General features: G+C 40.9%; 1 protein-coding gene across 3 annotated transcripts in view; it reads left to right on the top strand.

Annotated features, from left to right (window-relative positions):
* The window catches only part of LOC120516780 (muscarinic acetylcholine receptor M3-like), a 510502-nt gene that overhangs the window by 204347 nt on the left and 281455 nt on the right, over positions 1–24700 (top strand). For all 3 annotated transcript variants that reach the window (XM_039738717.1, XM_039738719.1, XM_039738718.1), the window contains one exon: positions 5682–5787. The gene's annotated coding sequence lies outside the window, so the exon portion shown is untranslated. The remainder of the gene's footprint in view (positions 1–5681; positions 5788–24700) is intronic.

Here is a 24700-nt window from a genome sequence, read left to right on the forward strand (position 1 = left end):
GCTGTACAAAGGACATGGCAGCTACATAGACAGTTGTTAGGGCCAAAAATGCGGATCAGTCTCTGTCTTCATTACTGCAAACTACTCATGGCGCCACCATGCCAACCACACAACTGAACCTACAGCACAATAATTTGTGTGGAAAATGAAGAGGTCAGAATACTTTCTGAATCCACTGTAAGTGTAGCTTAAAGTGCAGGAGAACTAGTAAAGAAGAAGGATCACTTTGAAAGAGGTGTATTTAAAAAAATCCCTAGATTGTAACTTTTATGTTTAGAATGGTAATAGTCAAAGTCTCATTCATCAGCAAATGCTAAGTTAGGATGGTCAGAGAGGAAAGGAAAACTGAAAAAACTCCATCTGGTGAGATCCTGAAGAAGATCATCCTTTAGGGATCAAAGGCCAAAAGACCAGCCCATCCTACGTGGTCATTCTACAGTAATAATATGTGATTAAATAATTTAATAAATGTATGCATTACGAAAAACCTTTGAAGATGTGATGCTGCAGGAATGTATCATTATGGCAGTATTTCCCTTTATCCTTTCTAACATAATGGCAGTTGCAGAGTACGCAATTTGGTCAGAGTGCCATCCCAGGATATTACAAAGAAAAAACAACAGGAAAGCAAGTTAGAAGTAACCAGAAAGAAATGTATTGTATATCCACCTTAATAAAGGCATAAGTGTATGTTTGTCTATCTGTGTCTCTGTCCAGTTGCTGTGTCTCTGTCAGTCCAAAAGATGGTACATTCACAAGCTTTTTTAATAATAAAATGCACTGCATTTGTCATTTCAGCAGATGGTGCATCCCAGACATTAACAGTGCTTTTACGAATTCCATACCAAGTGGCTTATGACAGAGACCTAAGCATTGCGTGGTGCAAAAACAAAATGTTAACGTTAAGGTTTACGTTGATTGCTTAGATTTCAACCCATCTTAGACTGGTAGCACATCTAGTGTATATATATATATATATATATATATATATATATATATATATATATATATATAGAAGAGAGCCTAGACTAGACTTTCTCAGAGAGACACTTTTACATCTCGCGAGACAAGATTTTGTGCCAAGAGTTTTAAGCACATCTGGGGCTGGCGCTGTGGTAGTGCTGCTGCTTTGCAGTAAGGAGACTGTGGAAGATTGTGGGTTCGCTTCCCGGTTCCTCCCTGTGTGGATAGCGCTTTGAGTACTGAGAAAATCGCTATATAAACGTAATGAATTATTATTATTATTTTATTATTAAAGAGTAGATGACAAAGTAGAACGTCATAAAGAATTCAAAAATGTTGGTGTGATACACATGCAGAGCAGATTAAAGATAATGGAACTATGAAAATTCAAGAATCTCAAAAAAATGATAGTAAAGATCGCATTAGCAGAAACAAACAGAAATTATTACTCGGTGAAATAACGGAACAGCGAAAAGAGATTGAATATATTGTTCGGATTTAAACTTTAGATTTGTTATTTTATGAAAGTGAAATCCCGCAAGAGAAAATTTCAAGCCCTATGAGACAAGACCTTATGCAAAGAGATCTGGAAAAGTCCTGCCCACATCTAAAACATTTACAACCACGCACACGGTTCAATCATTTCTCATTTGTGTGAATGCTATTGTCAGACACAGTTTGTGTAGAGAGAAAGAAACGATATTCACTCATGGGCAGTTATACGTTGCATTGTCACAATGTAATTCCAAACACAGAATCAAAATTTAATGAGATATTGACGAAAAGGTAAAAGTGAAAAGAGATTGAATATATGGACATAGGTGATATGACAGAAGTATGTAGATATTATTTGGCTTTACACTTTAAGTTGGAAACTTGCAGATCGTCTAATTCATGTTGACATCAGGGAAAAGTAGTGTTTCTTCTCAATGAACAGGCGTAAATGAGAGAATTAAAAGATTTGTTGTTTGATGAACGTGAAATCCACATACGCGAGTGGCAGAGACGCAAAGTGGCTGGCGTGTAGTGCAGGCAGGGTGGTTGGTTAGTGAAGTGATATATTGTCACACGCGTGCACTTAGGAGGTGAGTGAAGAATGGACAGATGAGGGGTTGTACTGTGGTAATGATGCCTCTCTCTCTGACCTTACAGAAATAAAGATAATAAATAACTCTACAATACCTGCACCAGTTCAGAATTATGAAAATGGCGACTCATCCACTTCCTCAACAATATCACTTCCGGCTCTTCAAGATGACGTCACGTCCGGTCCCCTGCAGATGACGTCACTTCCGGCTATGCAAGATTACGTCACTTCCGTCCCATACAGATGACGTCACTTTTCCGGCTCCTCGTGATGACATCACTTCTGGTCCCCATGCAGATGACGGCACTTCTGGTCCTTCATGATGACGTCACTTCCGGTCCCATCCCGATGACGCCATTTCCGTGCTGACTCATTTCCTGCCGCCATTTTCTCATGATATAAAAGCCATTGCAAAACACCAGTAAATTGTCGAATGTTGAATGAATTTTCTATCTTCTTTGACCAACAAAAGTGCATCAATAATATACGGGGCATATTCCCCAACTCTTTAACGTTGTTCTGAGACGTATTTCTATCACAATATATATACAATTTATGATTGTCTAATAGTTGTGTTCTATTAAAACAACTGTGAAGAAATGCATAACCTAATATATGTAAATGTGCAGTAGTTTTAATCTTTTGCCACAGATGTACTGTTAATAAATTAACAGATGGGCTTTGATGTTGAATATGTGTCTTTGGAGAAAGTTGCCTGCTTATACTTTTTCATGTAAGCAAAGAATATGAAACTAGTTTGAGGTATCAGCAGAAACACTGATATTAAAATAACCCCGTAGGTCAAAAGGGTGACTTTCCTCTTTAATTGTCAGGCATTCATTTGACACACAGGAGTATACAGAAGTTTGTGGAGGGTCCTGACAGGCAATCGCTGTGTTCTTTAATTCAGTCTGTCTGCTTGTCTTTTCAGCTTCACTTTTATTATATTTTGTTCCTGGAAAGCTTTCAGTTTTCATTTTGTTCCCAATAATGTAAAAGGAGTAGTATTTTTAACTCTTGTTCTTTCGCGTTGGCATCAATTTCTGTCCTTAACAAAATCTGTGCTACTGCAATAAACGCCTTTTTCTCTTCAAGTGCTCATCTGGCTTCCTATCTTGTTTTACTCAAGTGTAGTTTCAACTTTAGCTGTAACAGTATGATGCATTTGAAGACCCCATTTTATTATGTTTTCTGACACTTGTGCTTCCTGAACTGCTGTCAAGCCTTCTGCCTACACTCCCAAAAGGGGTTGGCGCTGTGGGCACAGTGGTTGGTAGCATATGACTACAGACTGTAATATGCAGATAGTGCTGCATGGGCAATGATCTGAAAATAGATTTGTCAACCCAAATGCATCAAGGAGCAAAGAGTCTGAATGACAGTGTTGGTTTTTTTTTTTGTTCAATGTTTGAATGTGAAGATATTTGAAATCAGGGAGTCCCCAGCTTTTTCCTACCATAAGAGCAATTTGGATGAGAAGAGTCCATTCAGCCCAACATTGCTCATCATGAATCCCTATTTACCTTACCGTGCAAAAATATAATCAAGTCAAGACGGATGCAACATCTCATTTCTGATGACACGCTCTTTTATGAAAATGTATTCCCATAACCAAGAAATAGTGCAAAATAACACTTTTTATTTAATTACTGTGCTATTTCACAAATGTATTGTGTTTTATAACAAACATATTGTGTGATTTCACAAAGATATTTCTAGTGTGGTTGGTCTCATCATGCACGCCTGTGCTTCAGTCATCTAGTGACAGCTATTGTGGGAGAGGTGTAGCACGTGCATAGCATGCAATCAAGATACAAGAACTAAACAAATGTGTTAAATATACATTTAATCCCTTATATGCTGTGGGCTAACATTAATTATCCCAGTTTAGGGTCACAGGGAGACAGTATTGGTATAAGGCAAAGATCAAGCGTGGTGGATGGTGCCGCTCCATTGTAGAACTTTGTCACACAGCCAATTAGAAAAGAGTGTGCTGTGTGCAATTCAGTTAATAGAGTATTGGTAACACTTTACTCTAGGTACTGCAAAAATGCATCTATTAGACATTTATTAATATGTACCAAGACCTTACCAAACACTTCTTTGGGTCTTCATAACACCTACAAAGCATTACTGAAGAGTTCCTTCATCTCTGCAATGTGACCTGCTAACAGAACTTCACTTTGGAGGGGACTGAGCTGGCATAACAGAGACACATTTCTCTTGTTATGACATATTTAGTGCAAGACCTGTGAATCCTTCATATTAACAAGTCATTTTACTATCATGTCAATATGCCACACTACACAGAGGCAAATATCCAATCAGCTGAGGCTTTGTGTGTGTTATGAAAACTGAAAGAAGCTTTTGTGAAGTTCTTGTTATGTATGAGTAAATGAGTAATAGATTACCAAAGTATCAGCGACTTTTAGTCCACTTATTTGCAGTTTTGAAACAGTGTGGTCTGGTGGTGTAGCAGCTAGTGTTCATACGTCGAATCGCCAGGCGCTCAGTTAGGAATGGGTAAAAAGGGATGGACGCTATTTACTTCACAGCATGTGACATACCAAGCGTTTTTGGGTAACTAAGAAGTATTCTTGATACATTTTCAGCATTCAGTATCAGGGAACATCTGTAGTTAAGTACACTCACTGATACCAATCAATCCACAAATATACAGGGAGAACATGCAAACCCTATGCAGACACTGGCACTGTGAGGCAGGTATACTAACTCTGTGCTACCACTGCCTATATGATAAAACATCTGTACTAAAATTACTAAACGTTAACCTGATTTTAACTAAGTTCGTACCTGTTATTGTCACTTGATTGCATGCTACATGTGGGCTCATCTCTCACTCAGTAGCTGTCAGCACACAGCCAAAGGACTCACACAGACAAAGTTACTGGCAGCAGCAGTCAATATATTTGCAAAATCACGCAATACTAATGTGACATAATGCAATAATTATTGTAAAATGAAGCAAAACTTTTGAGAAGTGGTGAAATTCTTTTGCAAAATAACACAATAATTTTTTTAAGTGTTAGGAATGAGCTTCTCTACTCTTCACCATCGTGTCTTTTTGTCAGATACATGGTAGCAGGGTTGAATCAGGATGACACAATGCTGTGGTGTGTCTGGTGAACTGGCAATGACGTAAACATGAAAATCACATTGCAGTACAATTTCAGTTTAAACCCCATCGCCAATGATTTGCCAGTCTCCGTCTATTATGAATGTCAGCTTGCAGACACGTACAGTACATACTCAGAGCTGTTTGACAAGTGACCGTTTTTGCTAAATCTTGTCAATTTTTTTTATGCTAAAGTTGAATCTACATTTATCTTACCCATTTTATAGCTTTTACTAGGAGACCAAGTAATTCCTTTAAAATTCAAATCTCAATTTAGCCTCAGCATATTTTCTCAAGTTTATCATTTTACATTTTTACATCCAATCATATAGCCTCTTAAAATCAGTGAAGAGACTAAACTAAGACTGTATCTTGATAATACCTGTGTGCTTACGCATCTATCTTTGTATAATATTTCAGACATAGCAGATTTAATGCTGTGTTTTATTTATTATTTATAATTCATAACTGACATTTTTGTGCTTTTCCTTTTAGCCATGATGCCACAGTCTAAACTTGTAAATGGCTCAGTGAAGAGCAAAGTGATTTGGCTCCACTCATCAGCAGGGTGACTTATTAAGACTTCACACTGAAGAGTTTGGTAGGTAAATTTTTTTTAAATTCCATTTTTATTTTTGATCAGATGCAACATCATTTTTTGCAATGTTATGATTTTTTGAGATTTATATTATAGTGTGTGCCTTTAAAATATGTGACTGAGAGATACACCTACAAGAGTTTGAAACATTTTGAAGAAACATGTCTTTCAAAATAACCATTCTTGAAACTGAAAAACAGAAAATACACCATACGTAAACATCTTGTCAGATCAAATAATAAGATAGGCCGTTATGTATTTTTTTTATAATTTTGAAAGTTTTTGTACGTATAATATGGATAACTTTTGCACTGGTACTTTGTTGTGTGCTTTATAAGCAAGTGTGGGGAGCTTTGAAATTAGGATGAGTCCATAGTGATCAGTCCAGGATCGTCACTTCTGTATGTACACAGCAAGTGATGGCCCCGTGGTGTCTCACATCCTTGAGTCCTGAAGATCAGCTTTAAATCACAGATGATAGCTTTTTGTACATTTTAGTGGCACATTTCTGTGAACTGCATGACCTTTACACTCAGAAGCATTGTGTTTGGGCATTTGAACACATAGCTTGTATGCACAATATGCTTGAATGGGTGCTGATCATAAAGCAACAAATATCAATAGCTCCAAATATCTAGGAATCACTTGTTAATATTTAATTGTTGTTTATACGAGCCACAGCTATACAACAGCAATGGGAAAATGTTTCCATATGATCTGGACTTTATAGATTTTTGTTTTTTTTATTTTTTGGCTTTCCTTACCTCTTTATTATATATATATATATATATATATATATATATATATATAAAACACATTTTATTCTTGTATTATTTATTTTATAATTATTGTATTATTTATTTGTATTATTTGTCTTCTTATTATTAAAGTGTGTGTGAGTGTAGCAAGTGTATATAGCGCCTGACCCGACACAGATTGGACACGGGAGGCACGTGTAAAATAAACCAAATATTTTTTTTTTTCTTCGTCTGTGGGCTACGCCTTCCCCATACCCACAGACACAACACAGTCCCAAGCACACAAGTAACACAAACACTTTCTCTTCCTCCTTGGCACCACCACTCCTCCCAGGCAACCTTGTCCTCCTCCGCCCGACTCTGGCCCCTGAGTGGTGATTGATGGCTCCTTTTATAGTTCACCAGGAAGTGCTCCAGGTGCTTGATCCCTGAGTTCTGGCTGCACTTCCGGGTGTGAGGAATATATTGCCCATACGGGCTCAGGAGTCCCAAATACAGCGCGCCCTGCCGGTGCCTGCGGGACCCAACAGGGCAGCACCCAACTCCAATTCCCAGGATGCCCTGTGGGAACCCGGGGCACTGCACCACTCCAGAGAGGCAGCCATCTAGTGTCCAGGGGGAGGTATTGCAGTGTCCAGGGCTGCTCTCCCTGAATATCACGTGCAGGGGAGTCCCGACTGGGTATGGACGCCAGCCGCCTGTCACACAAGTAGACTATAAGAATGTGTAAAAAATGAAAGCCAGCAATTTGAGCACTTACAAGATTGTATGTAAGTGCACTGTGCCTTTGTGACATTCTTTTGAGTTAATAAAGCTATTGTAATAATCATAACCTGCATGTCTTTTTATATACAAATAACTGTAAACCTACACTGTTAACCGTCTTCCTGGATGCTTTGGGGGCCATGGGTTCAGGGCATGGAAGCCCCACCCTGTAGGGGCCCGTGGTCACTGCCAGGAGGCGCCCCAATGCCTTGCCAACCCTGGACCTCAGCACTTCCGCCACATCAGGAAGTGCTGGGGGAAAGAGAAGCAGGGACACCTAGAGAGCTTCCAGGAGAACAACCGGCACTTCCGCCACACTGGGGCGTGTCAGCGGGGAATTGCCGGGGAGCACCTGGAGCTCATCCGAGTGCGGATAAAAGGGGCCACCTCCCTTCATTCAGGGCGAGAGTCGGGAGCGGAGAGGACTGAGCTGGAGAAGGAAAGGAGGTGACATGAACGTGTCTGCATGTCTGTGTCCAGGTCAACTTCCACAATATGTATATATATATATATATATATATATATATATATATATATATATATGTATCTGCAAAAGCAGTGACCCAATCCTGAGTCCACCAAACCGGACCCCCTCAACACCCTGGCTGCACCTAGAAATTCTGTCCATAAAAGTTATGAACAGAATCGGTGACAAAGGGCAGCCCTGGCGGTGTCTAACTCTCACTGGAAACGGGTTCGACTTACTGCCGGCAATGCGGACCAAGCTCCGACACCGGTTGTATTTGGAACGAACAGCTTTTATCAGGGGGTCCGCTACCGCATACTCCCGGAGCGCCCCCCGCCCAGGATTCACAGAGGGACACGGTCAAATTCCTTTTCCAAGTCCACAAAACACATGTAGACTGGTTGGATAAACTCCCATGCACCCTCCAGGACTCTGCTAAGGGTGAAGAGCTGGTCCACTGTTCCGCGACCAGGACGAAAACCACACTGTTCCTCCTGATTCTGAGGTTTGACTATCCGACGGACCCTCCTCTCCAGAACCCCCGAATAGACTTTTCCAGGGAGGCTGAGGAGTGTGATCCCTCTGTAGTAGGAACACACCCTCCGGTCCCACTTCTTAAAGAGGGGGACCACCACCCCGTCTGCCAATCCAGAGGCACTGTCCCCGATGCCCATGCGATGTTGCAGAGATGTGTCAACCAAGACAGTCCTACAACATCCAGAGCCTTGAGGAACTCCGGGCGTATCTCATTCATCCCCAGGGCCCTGCCACTAAGGAGTTTTTTGACAACCTCAGTGCCCTCAGTCCCAGAGATGGGAGAGCCCACCTCCGAGTCCCCAGGTTCTGCTTCCTCATTGGGATTGAGGAGGTCTTCGAAGTACTCCCCCTACTGACCCACAACGTCCTGAGTCGAGGTCAGCAACGCACCATCCCCATCATATATGGTGTTGACACTGCACTGCTTCCCCATTTTGAGACGCCGGACGGTGGACCAGAATCTCCTTGAAGCCGTCCGAAAGTCGTTCTCCATGGCCTTCCCAAACTCCTTCCATGCCCGAGTTTTTCCCTCAGCAACCACTGAAGCCACATTCCGCTTGGCCTGTCAGTACCTATTAGCTGCCTCCAGAGTCCCACAGGACAAAAGGGTCCGGTAGGACTCCTTTTTCAGCTTGACGGCATCCCTCACCGCCGGTGTCCACCAATGGGTTCGGGGATTGCGGCCACAACAAGCACTGACCGCCTTACAGCCACAGCTCCGGTCAGCTGCCTCAACAACAGAGGCACGGAACATGGCCCATTCAGACTCAATGTCCCCCACCTCCCTCGGGACGTGGTCGAAGCTCTGCCGGAGGTGGGAGTTGAAGCTACTTCTGACAGGGAACTCTGCCATAAGTTCCCAGCAGATCTGCACAACAGGTTTGGGCCTACCGGGCCTGACTGGCAAACTCCTCCAGCCTCAAAGCCAACTCACCACCAGGTGGTGATCAGTTGACAGCTCCGCCCCTCTCTTCACCCAAGTGTCCAAGACATGTGGCCGCAAGTCAGATGACATGACCACAAAGTCGATCATCGAACTGTGGCCTAGGGTGTCCTGGTGACAAGTGCACATATGAACACCCCTATGCTTGAACATGGTGTTTGTTATGGACAATCCATGACAAGCACAGAAGTCCAAAAACAAAACACTGCTCGAGTTCAGATCGGGGGGGCCATTCCTCCCCATCGCACCCTTCCAGGTCTTACTGTCATTGCCCACGTGAGCATTGAAGTCTCCCAGCAGTACGAGGGAGTCCCCAGAAGGTATGCCATCTAGCACCACCTCCAGGGACTCCAAAAAGGGTGGGTACTCCAGACTGCTGTTCGGTGCATACGCACAAACAACAGTTAGGACCCATCCCCCCACCTGAAGGCGGAGGGAGGCTACCCTCTCGTCCACCGTTGTAAACCCCAAAGCTACAGGCTCCAAGTCGGAGGGCAATAAGTATGCCCACACCCGTTCGGCGCCTCTAACCGGGGGCAACTCCAGAGTGGTAGAGAGTCCAACCCCTCTCAAGGAGATTGGTTCCAGAGTCCAAGCTGTGCGTCGAGGTGAGCCCAACTATATCTAGCCGGAACCTCTTGACCTCGCGCACTAGCTGAGGCTCCTTCCCCTTCAGAGAGGTGACATTCCACGTCTCAAGAGCCAGCTTCTGTAGCTGAGGATCCGACCGCCACGGTCCCCACCTACGGCCACCGCCCAACTCACACTGCACCCGACTTCCTTGGCACCTCCCATAGGTGGGATATATATATATTGTAGGAAGCAGCCCAGACACAGACAGGAGGACACCAAAGTGTTGTACCCAAACACACGTTTATTCATTATTTACAACACACAACCCAGTAGTAATCACCAAACACTCTCAAGTCCAGGCCTCTTCCAAATGCCTTTGCCTCTTCAGGTCCGCCACCTCTCCTCTCCTGCAAGACTCTGTCCACTTCCACCTGACTACAGCCATCGAATGGAGGTAGGCGGCCCCTTTTATCCTCACCCGGACGAGCTCCAGGTGCCTCCTGATAACCTTCCGCCGGCCCTCCCAGGTGTGGCGGAAGTGCCGGCTGTGCAACCGAAAGCACTTCCGGGTGTCCCTGGTCTTCTTCCCCCCAGCACTTCCTGGGGGGTGTTGGAAAGTGCTGAGGGCCAGGGCTCCTCAGGCATCCAGGCGCCCCCTGGCGGTGACCACGGGCCCCGATAGGGTCGAGCTTCTAAGCTCTGTTCCCGTAGTCCCCAAAGCCACTAGGGCATATATATATGTTTAGCGAAGGTCTGTGATGTGTTTGTTTGCATATTTGTAGCTAGAAATCCACAAAGGTAGAAGATGAGTCACGTATCTTAAACTAGTTTTTTTTTTTATTTGTAAGCTTTCAGCCACTACCAGGAGTCATCATCAGTGGAAAATAATAACACATTCAGTAATCAAAGGCAATATATAGCAAATGAGGAAGGGGGGAGGTAGGTGGGTATAAGGTGGGGGATGGAATAATAAGGTGAGATTTGCAGGTAGTTGACCATAAAGTCTTTTTTATTATTTGGTTCTTTTTAAGCCTGGTTATGCTGGATTCATGTCCAAATGTCTGTTGATGGCATTTTCATTTGATAGCCACAATTCAGCCAGCTCTCTGCCACTTTTAGTATATACACATATATACAGTATATACTGTATATACACCAAGCAGCCACAACATTAAATCTACCTGCATAATATTGTGTAGGTCCCACTTGTACCACCAGAACAGCTCTGACTTATCAAGGCATGGACTCTGAAGATGTCCTGTGATATTTGAATCCAAGACAATAGAAGATTATGAGGTGGGGCCTTCATTGATGAGACTTGTTTTTCCAGCAAATCCCTCATATGCTCAATCGGATTGAGATCTGGTGAATTTGTTTGCCTTTTTGGTGTCTTATTTAGGCGTAACATTTTTTATTATTTTCTTGTGTATTTCATTTTTGTGTGTTTGGAACACTTAAAAGGATTTTGTCCAACTTTGGGCCTGTGCAGGTTTGAAGCTTGCCTTCTGAGTTTCGGATCTGGCATTCTGGGGTGAGGCCTATTTTGGGGTAGACTAGTGAGGTCCTGTACTTCTTGTGTATTTTTTGTTCAGCATCCCTATGCTTATGCTGCAGCCCCACAACACCTATGCCTAATAAGACAAGTGGAGAATTTTTCTTTTTGGCAAGCTGCTTTCTGCTTAGTTTTGGAATTTAAATTAAAGTAAACCAACGGCTGACTCAAGCAATACAGAAGGCTGCATTGCTCAAATGAAATAGCTATATAAACAGTAACAGACAATTAAAATTATCTGTAATTAATAATTATGTGAAATAGTAAATAAAAAGATAATGATGTTAAAGGAAGCACACTTGCTGCAGTCTGCTTATGTGAAGTCAGCTTTTTGCTCTCAGCTTCTAAACAATGCTTATCTACATATTTTTTGTTTTTCACTCTAAGACTTTGCCTTTAAAATAGTTTCAGGGTAGCTAAGCCAGTTTAGGACTACTTAAGGTGGTCCTTGGTAATACCACTATTTCCATCAAAGTCAGTGGAAAACAAAGTTGCTTTGGTGGGTTGTTTTACTTTAGTGCCTTCAACACCAAATCGCTGCAGACGAACAGGCACTTCACAACCAAACTCTAATTGTTGTGAAGTTCTCTGGTCCAAGCATGCCTGGCACAAGATTAGCCTCAGTGCCTTTTCATTCTTGTGATATTAAATACAAGGTCAAATAATTCTGGAGCTTTGGTACTTCATCACTTGTTTCCATAGTTTAACCTTGGTCAAGCAGTTGTGAGCTAGGTAATGATGTATCGTTTATACATTTCACATTCTATGAGCCTGCTTGCTGTTGACATTGCTTTTGTGGTTCTTATCACAAATTATGATTAGTTTGCAAGCAGGGAAATGAGGTAACAGCACATGTCAAAAAGTTCATTCCATAATCTGCAATTAAATGTTCAGAAACCAAAAACAAATAGCTGGTGGATATTAAGTGAAGCACAAATTCACCCGCTGTTATACATCAGTGGCCTGGTGTTGGAGTTAGAGACGAATTCCGTGTTCCTTGGCACCACCATTTCCAGCACTCTACCGTGAGAAGTAGCCTTGAGTTTGGAGTGTTTCAGGACTCAACTGTTTTCTTACAATCCATTACTGGAAGTGTTTTAACCTTTCCCACCACAGTTTGGTAGCAGAGTCTTGCCTTTCATAACCAGACTTAATACCCATCTGGTATATCTGTCTCTTTTGTCACTAGCCATGCTAGGTATGAGTAGTTCCTTTAGATACTTGCTATTTAAAATCCATCAGATTTACAACTCAGGATCTTTTATCTGTTTGATTATGACATGCTCCTTATATCTTCTGAATTTGTTTTTGATGTTCAGTATTTTTATTTGATACTTGTTATCCTTGTAAGATGCGTTGTGATTGTGCATACAGCTGTGGCATTATTTGAAAGATAGGTAAATAGGAAAGACACTGCATTATATAAGAAAGGTCCTATAAAAATAGATATGTTATATAAATAGAACACAGCTTGTTGGGCATCCAATTCCAAAACCATGGTCATTAAAATGTAGTTGTCCCTCTCTTTATGGCTGTAACAGACTTCACTGTTTTGTGAAGGCTTGTAACAAGAACTTATAATATGTCTGTGGGAATTTGTGCCCATTCTGCCAAAAGAGCATTTGTGAGGTCAGGTACTAATGTTGTGATACCCAGGTTGCCTGGCATTACTGTCCTTGAACCAGGGACATCGATAGTCACGACTGAGGATGCACTCAGCAATGAGGATGCAAACACACAATAAGAGATGATGGAAAAGTGCTTTGAGATTTCGTTCTCAAACATGAAAGTGTCACAAAATAAAAGTGCATTTCAAATTCATCTTAAGTAAGTCAAAAAGTAAATCCATGAGTATTCTATGTGGAAGTTAAAAAGCAACACATAAATAATCCATAAATTCAAGGATAATCCAATGGCGAGTCAGACTCACCATTAAAATTCTTTGGCCAGTCCTCTTTCCCACTCTTGTCTCGCCCCAATCACCCTACTTCTAGATCTGCTTAGCAGGGCTGAGACCTAGGGAAAGCAGTCATCGAAATCCTGTCCCGACTATTGTAAATCACCATCAGCCTGAATGTACTCAGCATGACTCTGTCTTCCCAGTGCCATGATGTCTTCTGGATCCCTCAGAACACCTTCTCAACTCCCATCCTGGTCACCATCCTTTGGCATCTACCAAGATGCACTGACCTCAACTTTGTCTTCCCTACACCTATCTCACCACCTGTGGGATCCCTAGGAGCCCCACAATTGTTCCTGCTCTCCACAGTGAAGCTCTCCCAGATCAGCCGGTTTCCATGTTACCACCCTGGGATCACTGGGCCAGGGTACTGTTTGTGCTTACACCCTCTTAGCCTTAGCACACTGTTTTTAGTTAACACTACTAGAGACCCCTAAATACACTTTACCAAAAATCTGGCTAATAATCAGTGTTCCAATTCATCCCAAAGGTGTTCAATAAGCTTGAGGTCAGGACTTTTTTTGGGTCATTCAAGTTTCTCCATGTCTTTATGGACTTGGCTTTGTGCACAAGGCCACAGTATTGCTGGATCAGAAAGGGGCCTTCCCCAAACAGTTGCCACAAAATTCGACTGCACAGTTGTCTAAGTTGTCTTTGTACGATGTAGCATTAACAGTACCCTTCATTGGAACCAAGGAGGGAGTCCTGAAAATCAGCCCCAGATCATTATGACTCCTCCACCAAACTTTACAGTCGGCACTATGCAGTCCACAAGATAGCATTTGTCCCGGCATCTGCCAAATCCAGATTCATCCATCAGGACACCAGATAATGAAGTGTGATTCTTCACTCCTGGGAACACGTTTCCACTGCTCCAGAGTCCAATGGTGACATGCTTTACATCTGTCTAGCTGAGGCTTAGCATTCTCCATAGTGATCCTAGGCTTGTGTTCAGCTGCTCGGCCATGGAAACCCACTTCATTAAGCTCCTGATGCACAGTTCTTATGCTGATGTTGCTTCCAGGGGCAGTTGTGAGTGAATCAACAGAGGACAGGCAATTTCCCACTCTATGCACATCAGCATTCTGTAGCCCCGTTCCGTGGGTTTTTGTAACTGAGCTTTTGTTGCTCCTTGATGCTTCCAGCTCTCATCAACTCAATTATTTGGAGTGCTGTCCACATACAATTGGCAATATTGTGTAGACAGACAGATGCTCATTTATTTACTTTATTGATTGAATTAACAAAGAAATGAACATCTGATGAAAACATCTGTACTTCAACTACAACAGAGGAGATGTGAATGAAAAGCACAAATGTGGTCAAAACCCGCCATAAATAATCAGAAAAAGTCATCGATAGTAAATTATAGTATATGGATACGATACGATATACTAACATTTACATATAGTATATAGATAGTAAGTCCATTATTGAATGGACTTGTAAGACAACAAATATATTTTAGTTCATACAAGAGCAGAAATATTTCACAGTTGACCAACTGTTCGCTCTTACAATATTGTATAGTTAAAATGTGTGCTAACAATGGAGGGAAAACTGCAGAGCTCATTCCTTGATGACTACAACCTTTACTGAGCTAAAAAAAGTCTTCCCAGAATCCTGCTGTGTTATATCCTTCATTGATGAGGGCTTTTTTTATATTGAAGGACAGGCCAACAGGTGGCCAGGCAGGATGCCCTTTGTGTTCCTCCTTATTTAATGAAAGATTTCACCCCCTGTGATCCTGTCATCTTAAAGGTGGTAGAGAAGTAAGACTTCAAATGGCAGGCCAAGAGCATTTAAGATGTGGGTAGCTGTAGGAAGAATAATTATTTTTGGTCTCCATGAACAAGCTGTTGGACTGACTAGTCTGTTTACTACATGCAGCCTGGGCGTTTGCTGTGTGAATGTGAAGGGGGTCATTTTACTGTGATGATTTTGTAACCAGTCAGATATTAGATTATGTGTGCTAAATTATCTGAATTACAAGTTTAGAGCATTGTGCCTTACAGTGTATGCTTCTTGTTTCAGAACCAAATCAACACAGATATTAAATGTCTAACATTAAAGTAAAATATGCTTTTGAAGATGTATCCTCAGCTAGTCAACATATAGTAGGACCATGAACAGTCCCCCTCATACAGCAGTATCCAATGATGGGCTCAAAAATGCTCTCATGGAAGGATGTCTCATAAAAAATTATTCAAGGTTTGCATGAGATACTTAAGGAAAATACATAATGTAAACAAAATTATAGAATTTTTGATCAAATGTAACTTCATATGTTTCATTTGTCTCAAGGTTCTTTTAGTGCCAGGAAAGTTAGAGTCACAAAGTATATTCATTTTGTTTTTGTTTCCTAATCTTCTCATCTTTTTGATATAAGAAGGTGGTTATACATTTTCTAATATAAGTTACAGGGGACCTGGAAACTAGAACATATGAAATCTGATAAACGAGACCATTCAGTCCATCAAGCTTGTTGGTTCAGTTAATAGCTAAGCTGTCCCAATGTCTCCTCCAGGTACTTCTTAAAGAATATCAAGGTTTCTGCTTCAACTACATGTCTCAGTAGTTTATTTCAGATTCCCACAACTTTTTGCATAATGAGATGCTTCCTGGCTGCAGTCCTAAATGCACTACCTTTAATTTCCACTGGTGTCCTCATGTGCAAAATTCATCTTTACACTAAGAGAATTCTGATGGATCTGCTGTATCGATGCCTTTGAGGATTTTGAAGACCTAAAGTAGCATTTTCTGCTTGAAACTGAACAGGTTTAATTCTCTGAGTCTGTCAGAGTACGACAAGTCCAGGGACGTGCTTGGTTGCTGTCCTCTGCACAACTTCAACTGCTGCAAGTAGTAGTCACCTGGGGCCACATGTATAACGCCGTGTGTAGAACTCGCACTATAACATGGCGTAGGCACAAAAGCTGAAATGTGCTTACGCACACAAAAATCCAGATGCAGGAATCTGTGCGTACTCCAACTTCCACGTTTTTCCGCTACATAAATCCCGATCAGCATGAAAAGTAACGCTCGTGCACGCTTTATGTAACGCCCCAACTCCTCCCAGAATTACGCCTCTTTGAATATGCAAATGAATATAAATCGCCCTTAAACTCAGCCTTCTGACAATGGGAAAAGCTTGGGGGAAAATATAAGAATTTCAGCGAATACCAAGTGGAGGCAAAGGAAAAACATACTATTTGTTCAAATAAACCATGGTATAATCAACAAAAGGAAGTTGATCGAGTGACATAGCGTGTTGGAGAAACTTCAAAGCTCACGTTCACAAAATCGCACAGTGCCGGGAATAAAAAAGAAGTCACATATCAAAGTCGCCGTGAAAAGGCGAGTTCTAGCCCACTGTCTGAGTGTCATATGAAAGCTTATTAGGGTACAGAGAAAAAAAGGCACACAGTGGGGAAAAAGCACGAAATGTCAACTTCAATCTCGACATTTCCACTTTAATCACCTAGTTTATTTTGTCATTAAAGTAGAACATCATAAACTTCATCTTAAAATCGTTTAATTAACCAGTTTCTCAAATCACATTGTAATTAAAGTAGCACATTAAATGCTTTGTTTTGTATTTGATCTTCTATGTGCTCTATGTGTGTGAATCACTACTTGCTTCTTAACACTAGAATTACCAGAGCCTACGAAAAAACTCGTAATTCCGTCCCACCTTAAATCGCTTCTTAAATCCCTTCACACCTCTCCGCCAGCGTCCTTTGTCCTCTAAATGTGCTGATAAAGAGAAGCTAGGAGCAGCCAGCTATTCCATCCCCCCACCAATTTAGAACGTGCACGAACTTCTCTCAGCTCATGCCTTGATTGAGTATCTGGGAGTGAAGTGGAGTTTTAGAGTGGAAATAATAGATGGTTATTTGGAACACACGCATTTCATGTCTGTTCCGGTTTCTACAGTAATCTGTGTAAACACATTGTTAAAACAGAAACGTTTTTTATATTGTAGTAGTAGATGACAAAATGTAGGCATAAACTATATAATGTATGAAGCCTGAAGTCCAAATATCAAAGAAACATTTTCACAAGAATAACACAACAATTACGCTTTTATTCAAAAATATAACTGCAGAAACAAAAAGCCGCCTTAACATGCGACATTGACAGCTGTTTATTGTAAATGCCTCTGTGGTTCAATAGAATCAGTTCCCGCTTGGGAATCATAAGGTCACGAGTTTGATCCTGCACCACTCCGTTTTGAGAAGTAAACTGCTCTTAGTCTTACTATTTTAGAATAAAAGCATACATTTGATTTCGGTCTGTGACAGCCGGTGCAATTTATGATCCTTGTAAAGGTTAGCTTTTTTTTTTATTCACTTTTCATTCCCTCAGTCGCGTTCAGAATCAATCCATACAACCCCATCTGACACGGCTGTTTTCACATAAAGACGCGCTATAGCTCTGCAGTGTACCACGATGCATACTAAAGCCCCAAGGTTGCTGACACACAAACGCTGGCGAAGCTGCCTTCTTCGTATCTCACCGTCACTTGATTTTCTTTTTATTCAGTTTTATTGAGTGTTCCTGCCAGTCCCCGCATGTTGCTGTACGCTGTTTCTTTTGTACTCCAGGACATGCAGAGGAAAGAATGGTAAAGAGCAGTAACTTCGGCGCTATATGCAATAATCAGACACTCCCCATCTGCCCGTTGTTTTTTTATACTTTTACACCAACATATGTTCCTGTGTTTGAGAATGCTCAAAAAATACATGTGTAATGCCACGAAAAGTAACTAATGCAATATTATTTGAAAACGAACAGCGTCAGATCGGGGGTGAATTTATGCAGGAACTGGAAATTCTCTGATGTGGGACCTTCCCCCAGGGAAGAAAGTACAGTGTCAGGTGCTCATTCAGTGTAATAGAAACCATAGCACAGAGAGGTGTGTACACGGCAACAAGTACACGTGTCGTAAATGTAGGAAGGATGGCCCTTGGGTGTGTGGGAACTGTTAATATTTGAATGTGATGATTTTATATAGCATGGAATGGAAATCAGCACTTCTTAGCATTGCACCATGCAAGCTGTCGTATCAATCGCCTACTGTAACTTGCTTTCTTTTTTCTTCGGCTATACAGGTAGTCTTGAATTAAAGTGCACTTGTTTTGTTTGCGAAATGAAGTGTCTGCGTGCACTTTTCGTGGCATTACACGTGTATTTTTTGAGCATGCTCAAACACAGGAACATATGTTGGTGTAAAAGTATAAAAAAACAACGGGCAGATGGGGAGTGTCTGATTATTGCATATAGCGCCGAAGTTACTGCTCTTTATCATTCTTTTCTCTGCATGTCCTGGAGTACAAAAGAAACAGCGTACAGCAACATGCGGGGACTGGCAGGAACACTCAATAAAACTGAATAAAAAGAAAATCAAGTGACGGTGAGATACGAAGAAGGCAGCTTCGCCAGTGTTTGTGTGTCAGCAACCTGGGGGGGTGGGGGTGGCTTTAGTATGCATCGTGGTACACTGCAGAGCTATAGCGCGTCTTTATGTGAAAACAGCCGTGTCAGATGGGGTTGTATGGATTGATTCTGAACGCGACTGAGGGAATGAAAAGTGAATTTAAAAAAAAAAAAAGCTAACCTTTACAAGGATCATAAATTGCACCGGCTGTCACAGTCCGAAATCAAATGTATGCTTTTATTCTAAAATAGTAAGACTAAGAGCAGTTTACTTCTCAAAACGGAGTGGTGTAGGATCGAACTTGTGACCTTTTGATTCCCTAGCGGGAGCTGATTCTATTGAACCACGTAGGCAATTACAAGAAACAGCTGTCAATGTCGCATGTTAAGGCGGCTTTTTGTTTCTGCAGTTATATTTTTGAATAAAAGCGCAATTGTTGTGTTATTCTTGTGAAAATGTTTCTTTGATATTTGGACTTCAGGCTTCATACATTATATAGTTTATGCCTACATTTTGTCATCTACTACTAGAATATAAAAAACTTTTCTGTTTTCACAATGTGTTTACACAGATTACTGTAGAAACGGAACAGACATGAAATGCGTGTGTTCCAAATAACAATCTATTATTTCCACTCTAAAACTCCACTTAGTTCGTGCACGTTCTAAATTGGTGGGGGAATGGAATAGCCAGCTGCTCCTAGCTTCTCTTTATCAGCACATTTAGAGGACAAAGGATGCTGGCGGAGAGGTGTGAAGGGATTTAAGAAGCGATTTAAGGTGGGACGGAATTACAAGTTTTTTCGTAGGCTCTGGTAATTCTAGTGTTAAACCGGTTCTCTTCCTCCAACTGGACACAGAATCCATTACATTCATGATATTACAGCTCTCTGAATAACTAAAATACTGAGATGTATACGTAATATCATTTTCATGATGATAGGAGTTAAAACACGTTATTAAACATGGGTTTCACTTTGATGAAATAATTTATTGCAGCAGTACTCAGGTGCGGCTCTAGGCTTGTGGTGGCACTGGGCAGCAGAAGAATCGGTGGCTCCTTCGCCCGCCAATGTCAGTAAGGTAGCTTATGCACTGTGCATGGCCACGTCCGTTGCAGACACTGCATAGCCACCTCGTGCTCATGACACAAGCATTTAACTTTTGCAGAAATTTGTTGCTGTGTTTTTAGCTGTGTAGTTATTTTCTCTTTCTGTTTTATAATTAATATATATTGGCGTAGCCGCAACTGCAGTCCTTGCTTTTCTTTCCCCAAGTAACCGATCTCCACACAATCAGCTCTGTAATAGAAGTTAAGCCATCTGTAAGCTTAGCGCCGATTCTTCAAAAAGTTGAAGGAACATTGAAATATCTTCGTAGTACATGTTTAATTATTCTATCCTTCACGACACTCCCAGTGAAGAATATAGATTTTTTAAATGAAGTTAAAGTTTTATCTGTATAATTTAATAAACATATTTTGCTGCATTTCATCTTAAAAATGATACCGTCATATGTAAATACGTGCTTTATAAAGTGGCTCAGGTTGTGCGATATTATAACTGTAGTGCCAGTTTACAGGTGGGTGATTATAGCCTACTTATAAGTACTAACAGTGCATTTGATTGATTGAGTGCATTTAAAGTTCTTGGGATGAAACTGTTTCTGAACCGCGAGGTCTGCACAGGAAAGGCTTTAAAACGTTTTGCAGTGGCTGAGACAGCGTGTCCTTGAAGCTGTATACCGATAATTCTCTTTCCGATCAGCTGCTGCTGTGATTCACACTCAGATACAGTGATATAAATACTCCGAGTGGTGCAGTGAGAGTAATATGGAAAAAGATGATCCGCTGTGGCAACTCCTAACGGGAGGAGCTGAAAGAAGAAGAAGAAGGTGCAGTGAGAGTAACAACGCTAAAGCAGTTATGGTATTTGGAATACTATGGCTGTTCCTTGGACCATTATATTGTTACAAGTTAATTACAATCAGATGCGTTACACTAATAAACAATATGCGGTTAGTTTCAGTGTATTTATAAAGCCACGTCAGGAAAATAAGGTGTAACCACACAGGAACAGTAGCACTGCTTTGACGCTGGGTGCCGCCAGTCTGCAAAACCGAGTGGAGAACTTGCGTATGACAAGGTATGAGGTACCGTGGAAAAGTGCGTGGCTTTACACCAAGTGTAGGTTTTATACATCGCGATTTGAACGTGGAAAAGTTCTTACGCAACATTTCTGTGCATACGCACCGTTTATACATGAGGCCCCTGAACTGCACACTGGAGTGCTCTCACTTGTGCATTATACAAGGGGGAGTCAAGTAAAGTTATAAAACAGGATTTATCGGAAAATGGAACGGACCATAACAAATCTGATAACGTAATTTCTTAGTGTCATCTCCACCCTTCTCAATGCACTTGTGCCACCTGCCTCGAAGTGCATGGATTCCAGCAGAATAAAAGGTTTTGTCTTGTCCTCGCAACCACTCGCAACTACTCAGGTAGTATGCAAATACAAACTTTACGAAATACTAAAAACATAACAAGTACACATAAAGACACAGGTTTATATAAACAGACAGGAACACCAAGTAGTTTAAAACAGATTAACACAAATGGAACCCAACAGCAGGAGTCCATTAACTTTATCATTGAACTATGGTCCGTTGACAACTGCATTATCCTGAAAAGGAACTGAAGCCCAACAATACCAGCATCAGTTGTATTGTCACATGCACATAGCTGCTATCTGTAAATAAGATCCTAAACCATACTGGCCAATTAATAGCAATAACTATATGTACCATAGCATAACATTATCAAATCTGATTAATTCAGTTCATGGCTGCAGGGAGGTGAAGCTAACCCTGAACAAGGCAACAATCGAAGGAGCAGAGGGTGCAATCCATGACAGGGCCAACTCATGCACACTCACACATGACCAGTTTGGAATCACCAGTTAGGTTAATATATAATTCGTTGGGATGTGGAAGGGAAAACCAGCCTTTAAAATCTATGAACTGATAACCCAGTTTTCATCACAGTATTTACACTATGTTGAATTAATTATGGTGTTTTTATTGATTATATAACATGCTCATATACATTTCATGGTCTCTCAAGAAAATCACTGTACAGCATGTGTATCTTTATCATGAAAAATTTATCACAAACATGGGACTGTCTCAAATCCCAAAAGTCTGCATTACTTTGTGGTAGACTATAAAGAAAATCAATGTGGTATTTTGGGTCACACTGCTGGTGAGCTTCTTTTCAGAGGTCTTTTCATATATAAAATATACAAAAGGCTAGCCTACTAGTCTCTTCTGCTGTGTAGAGGTTCATAAATATGCTGTGAAAATGCAAGATACAAAATAATCTGTTCATTTTCACAGTCTATTCTATTTCCATTATAATGTAGAGTTTCTGGAGTATATCCTGGAATGAAACATCTCCACACGGGATAGCAGTTTGTCTATTTAGGATCACCATATAATCTTTATATGCCTGGGATGTACAAGGAAACTTGAGTATCCAGAGAGAAGCCCCATAGTAGAACATAGAAATGCCAAACAATAGTGATGATTAAGCTGGAAAATTGACCCGGAACCTCGGACATGTGAGGAAATTAGGGCTAAGCTCAGTAATACCACACTACACAAGGCATACGGACCAAATAAAATATTTCAGTTTTGTTTATTTATTGTTTTTCATTGCTATATTGGAGTTTTATAATAACTATTTTAAAATAGTTCATTTTCATATTTTAATAGATTTTAAAAGAGTTAACATACATATTGTGTGAATTTGTGGAAGAAATTATCAAGGAAAGGATTGTGCAACACATGGCAAGAAAAGGAGTGTTAGCAAATAATTAGTGTTGGGTCAGACAAGGGAAGCTGTACTTCACTAATATGCTGGAATTCTATGAGTAAGCAACAAAATGATACAATCAAAGAAGTGTATGAGATATTATTTATCTTAATTTTAGCAAGCATTTCATAAGGACTGACTTGAGAGGTTGGGCATCACACTAAAAGAAGTGGAAGTTCAGGGCATGGTCTGTAGGTGGGTACACGACTGGAAGCAAATGGTTAAGGTCTGAGGAGCCTTATCAGAAATAGTTGATATTAAGAGTTGTGTCCAGCTGGCAGTGCTATTGTGTGTGTATATATATATATATATATATACAGTAATCCCTCGCTATATCGCGGACTTTCGGCTTCACTCTATCATGGATTTTAAATGTAAGCACATCTAAATATATATCACAGATTTTTAGCTGGTTCGCTTTCTGGACAATGGGTCTTTTAATTTAGGTTACATGCTTCCATAGTTTGATTGCCCAGTTGATTTCATACAAGGGATGCTATTGGCGGTTGGCTTAGAAGCTACCCAATCAGAGCATGTATTACATATTAACTAAAACTACTCAATGCTATAAGATATGTTTTCCGCACGGTGCTTGTTTGCTTCTCTCTATCTTTCTCACTCTCTCTGCCTGACGGAGGGGGTGTGAGCAGAGGGGCTGTTTGCACAGAGGACACGGACGCTCCTCTACAAAATGCCGCTTTATCGCAGTGCTTCTGTATACTTAAAAGCACGTATTGATTTTTTGATTGTTTGCTTTTCTTTGCCAGCTCTCTCTGACATTCTCTGCTCCTGACGGCGCTCCTTTATGACGGCGCTCCTTTAAAGATAAGATATGTTTGCTTTCTTTTAATTGTGAGAAAGAACTGTCATCTCTGTCTTGTCATGGAGCACAGTTTAAACGTTTGACTAAAGGGTGTTATTTCATGTCTAGAGGGCTCTAATAATGTTAACAGGGTGGGCGAGTTTATAAGGGCTTAAAATATATAAAAATAACCATACAAACATATGGTTTCTACTTCGCGGATTTTCACCTATCGCGGGGGGGTCTGGAACGCAACCCCCGTGATCGAGGAGGGATTACTGTATGTATATATATATATATATATATACAGTATATATATATATACAGTATATATATATATATATATATATACAGTATATATATATGGGACATGGACAACGTTCAGGGTTGTATGGATTTGTGACAGATGAGATTTATTGTAAGTAAATGTAGGATACTGTGTGTAGGGTTAATATTAGATATGAATCTACGATAGTAGGTCTGAAACTGGAAAGTACCCCTAATGAGAAGGATCAAGGAATCATAGTGGACTCATGACTATGAACATCCAGACAGTGTTAAGAAGTCATTAAGTTATATAGTGCCCTAATGTTTCTAGTGCAAGTCAATGGTTATGCTTAAGCATTGTAACACACTGGGGAGGCTGCACCTGGATTACTGCGTGCAATTTTGGTCTTCAGTCTACAAAAAAGACATAATAGTGCTAGAAAAAGTCTTGATTCTAAGACTGCAGAGTATGGAGGAGAGATTGAAGGAGTTCAACCTTCTCATGTTATGCAAATAGAGAATAAGAGGTGACATGATCATAGTGTTTAAAGTTCTAAAAGGAACTGGTAAAGTGGATCCAGGTTGTTACTTTAAACTAAGAAGATGTGTCAGGCATGACAGCCTTCATGGATATAACCCAACAAGATATTACTGAAATTCTGGAATCCAATTGGACCCAAAAAGAATAAATTCTTGACCTATGAGAGCAGAGACATTGACAGAGAGGCAGTGTGGATGATGGATGAGACAGCTAGCAATAAGAACAGGGTCACCATTTTAAAACCTTTGCTTTTTTTCTTTAACCCATTCTACAAGTATAAGCTACGCCAAGGAACTGGTTATTGACTTTTGTTTATTCAAAGAGCCTCTATGTTAGGTCTCCATTCAGGGATTGGATGTAGAGGTGGTGCACTCCTACAAGTACTTGGGGGTCCACATCAATGACATATTGGACTGGTCTTATAACAAAGAAGAAATAT

This window comes from Polypterus senegalus, chromosome 16, assembly GCF_016835505.1.
Source record: "Polypterus senegalus isolate Bchr_013 chromosome 16, ASM1683550v1, whole genome shotgun sequence".
Classification (NCBI taxonomy): domain Eukaryota; kingdom Metazoa; phylum Chordata; class Cladistia; order Polypteriformes; family Polypteridae; genus Polypterus; species Polypterus senegalus.